The sequence below is a fragment of the Hevea brasiliensis genome, chromosome 12 (assembly GCF_030052815.1).
Source record: "Hevea brasiliensis isolate MT/VB/25A 57/8 chromosome 12, ASM3005281v1, whole genome shotgun sequence".
Taxonomy (NCBI): Eukaryota; Viridiplantae; Streptophyta; class Magnoliopsida; order Malpighiales; family Euphorbiaceae; genus Hevea; species Hevea brasiliensis.
Genome location: NC_079504.1, coordinates 44,779,392 through 44,783,788, shown reverse-complemented (window position 1 = coordinate 44,783,788; position 4,397 = coordinate 44,779,392).

Genomic DNA, 4,397 nt, shown 5'->3' with positions numbered 1-4,397 from the left:
CTTGGCACATGTGGTAGACACCCAAGTGAGGAGTCCAGCATTGAGGGACATCCCTACGGTATGTGATTTTTTAGATGTATTTCCTGATGAGTTGCCAGGATTACCTCCAGAAAGAGAAGTGCAGTTTGAGATTGATGTTATGCCTGGTGCGGATCCAATCTCCATAACATCATACAGAATGGCACCAGCAGAATTGAAAGAGTTAAAGGTGCAGTTGCAAGAGTTACTTGACAAGGGCTTTATTCGCCCTAGTGTGTCACCTTGGGGAGCGCCAGTGTTGTTTATTAAGAAGAAAGATGTCACTCTCCGCTTATGTATTGACTACCAACAGTGAATAAAGTGACAATAAAAAATAAATATCTGTTGCCCCGCATTGATGACCTGTTTGATCAGTTGAAGGGTGCAGCTGTGTTCTCCAAAATTGATTTGAGATCTGGTTATTATCAGTTGAAGGTGCAAGAGCAGAGCATTCCAAAAACTGCTTTTAGAACTTGATATGGTCATTATTTTCTGGTAATGCCATTTGGATTAACTAATGCTCCAGCTGCTTTTATGGATCTGATGAACACTATCTTCAGACCATACCTCGACTAATTTTTGGTTATATTTATTGATGATATTTTGATATATTTGAGGAATGCAAAGTAGTATGATAGACATTTGCGGATTGTACTACAGACCTTAAGGAAAAAATAGCTATACGCCAAATTATCGAAATGTAAATTTTGGGTGAAGGAAATCTCTTTCTTGGGACATATTGTGTTAGCTGAAGGGATCAAGGTAGATTCCAGCAAGGTAGAAGCTATCCTTAATTGGAAGGCCCCAAGAATATTACAGAAATTCGCAGTTTTTTGGATTTAGCTGGATACTACCATCGATTTATGAAAGGGCTCTCTATGTTGGCTTCTCCACTGACCAACCTATTTTGGAAAGATGTGAAATTTCAATGGACGGATAAATGCCAGTAGAGTTTTGATGAGTTGAAGAGGTGTTTGACTGAAGCTCCAGTCCTTACTTTACCTACACCGGGTAAAGAATACACAGTTTATAGTGATGCTTCTCACAATGGGTTAGGCTGTGTACTGATGTAAGATCGAAATGTCATTGCATATGCATCACGCCAGCTGAAACCGCACGAGAGGAACTATCCGACACATGACTTGGACCTATCAACTATTGTTTTTGCTCTGAAGATCTGGAGACATTACTTATATGGGGAGAAGTGTTATATCTACACAGATCACAAGAGCTTGAAGTATTTGGGCACTCAGAAAGAATTAAACTTGAGACAGAGGAGATGGTTAGAACTAATTAAAGGCTATGATTACTTAATAGACTATTAACCAGGGAAAGCAAATGTGGTGGCTGACGCCTTAAGTCGCAAGACTATGGCAAGTTTTAGAGTTTTTCCTTTGTCCATGGTACATGAGTTGAAAGCACAGCATGCCAGTTTGGAGATTGATGATGAGGGACAGACAGTAGTGGCATGGCATGTATAGCCAGTGTTGATTGATCGATCGTAATGACCGCCGTAATGATGAAAAATATCGGTTACTAAAAGAAGTCCAGCAGGGAAAGAAACCTGAATTCTCTATGAGAGATAATGGTTTATTGCTACATCAGGGTAGAATGTGCATTCCTAATGATGTTGACTTGAAACAGATCATTATGAAGTAAGCACATGAGTCTCCTTTTGCTATGCACCCTGGTGACATTAAGATGTACAGAGGATTAAAAGAGCATTACTGGTGGATGGGTATAAAAAGGGATGTAGCTGATTTTATCTCCAAATGTCTAACTTGTCAACAAGTGAAGGCAGAATATCAAGTACCTGCTGGTTTGTTACATCCATTGCCAGTACCAGAGTGGAAATGGGAACGGATAACTATGGATTTTATGATGGGACTTCCGAGGATACAGAATAGCCATGATGCAGTATGGGTTATAGTTGACAGACTGACAAAGTCTGCTCACTTTCTGCTAGTCCGAATGGACTATAGCCTAGAAAGATTGGCTAGATTGTATATAGATGAGATTGTAAGACTACATGGAGTGCCAGTATCGATTGTATCTGACAGAGATCCTAGGTTCACTTCTAGATTCTGGGGTAGTCTTCAGAGAGCCCTAGGAACTAGATTAAACTTCAGCACGGCATTCCACCCATAGACAGATGGCCAGTCTGAGAGGGTAATTCAGATATTGGAAGATATGCTATGGGCTTGTGTAATCGAATTTGAAGGTAATTGGGATACACACTTGCCTCTGATTGAGTTTGCTTATAACAAAAGCTACCAATCAAGCATTGGGATGCCTCCATATGAGGCTTTGTATGGCAGAAAGTGTAGAACTCCCCTGTGTTGGGATGAAGTGGGCGAAAGAAAAATGATTGAGCCAGAAATTATTCAGCAGATAGAGGAAAAGATTAGACTGATTAGAGATCGACTCAAGGCTGCATCAGACCGTCAGAAGTCCTACATCGATCTGAAGAGAAGAGATATTGAGTATGCAGTGGGTGATATGGTATTCCTTAAAGTTTCTTCTTAGAAGAAGATTATGAGATTTGGCAGAAAAGGGAAACTGAGTCCTCATTTCATTAGACCATAAGAGGTTCTGGAAGGAGTGGAGAAGATACATACCGATTGGCACTACCTCCAGAGTTGGAGAAGATACATAACGTCTTCCATGTGTCTATGTTGAGGAGGTATCAATCAGACTCATCTCATGTTCTACTTGTTGAAGAGATTGAGGTAGATCCAGACCTGTCATATGAGGAAGAACCCATAGAGATTCTGGCATATGAGGTGAAGCAGCTGAGGAACAAGCAGATACCCCTGGTTAAAGTACTGTGGAACCATCATTTAGGCCAGGAAGCTACTTGGGAACGTGAAGAGGACATGAGGAGACAACACCCACAACTGTTCAAAGACTGATGCCAGGTAAAATTTTGAGACAAAATTTATTTTAAGGGGGGGAGGGAGAATTGTAACACCCCTATATTTGGTAATGTGTTCTACTGTTCTGGTGACCGGTGTCTGTCCGGACAGCTAAGATGCTAGAATTATTCTTAAATGTTAGTGAAGAGAAATAAGATAATGAAATACAATAGAAGAAAATACAAGAAAACAAAGAAAAAAATAAGAGCAATAAAATGTAATGAGATTAAACAAGCTAAAAACCCTAGTGATGGGTGACCGCACCGAGAATTTATGGCGAGAATCATTGACTAGCCCTGGACTGTGGAGAACCCTGAAAAATATTTTTAAGACTTAAATAAACATCTATTGGGGTATAATTGACTTAGAAAATGTCAAAGAAAAATTAATTAATTAGTATAAAGAAAAACGAAAAATTGAGAAACCGACAACAATCAATGTTACCGAAAAATCGGAAATGTAACAAAAAAAATGGGCATCTTGGTCAATTGATACCTAGAGTTGGCTTTTGACCTCAATGTCCATTAAAAATAAGTGACATTAAAGTTTGAAAACCCCATGAAAAATGAAATTGAAAATGAAATGTATAAATAAGAAAAATTGTGGGGTAAGATTTTGAATAATTAAAAGTTTACTTAAAATAATATTATCTTAACCTTAGTGGACCACTATGGACTATATAAGGCTTAAGAAAATAAAAAATTCTCCACTATCTTCTATCATCTTCTTCTTTCTTAAACACCATCTTGGCCGAACCAAAGCTTGAAGGAAGTCCTTCCATAGCCGCCCACCGTTCATGTATGAAAACTCCATGATCAAGCCACCATTTCCCCAACTTGTCTTCATTAAAGTTTCCGAAGTTGATAGTAATTTCAAGAGATTTTGGTGAAGATTTAACAAGCTTCAATAATAGGTAAGTGTCCAAACTCCTTCCTTTCTTAAGTAAAGTTTGTGTGAAGCTTGAGATGAGTAAATTGATGAAGAAATTTTGAGGTTTTGATGAGTTATGGAGGTACTCCATTTTTGGAAACCATGGATATTGAAGAAGTTTGAGTTGTTTTCACTTGAATTTGATGGGTAATGAAGTTAATTAGAGTGCTTAAATGTATAAGAGTTTGATTTTTATGTATATGTGTGAATTGTGAATGTAAAGTGAGACCACATATTGAAATTGGGAAGCTTGATGTATATGAGCAAATTGGGTAGCCTTGATATGCTTAGGAGGGCCTTAAATTCATGTATAATTAATGTTAATTTAAGAGCAATGGATTATATTTTATGGAGTTTGATTAGTTGAATTAGTTTTGGAGAGTTGAACTGTACTTAGACATGGATTAAATTGTTAGATACTTGATCAATTAAATTATGGCTGGATATTAGTTGTATTGAACTATTGTTGGACATTTTATTTCATTAAACTGAGTTTTTGTTGGACAAATTACCAAATTGAGTTGTTGTTGGTCA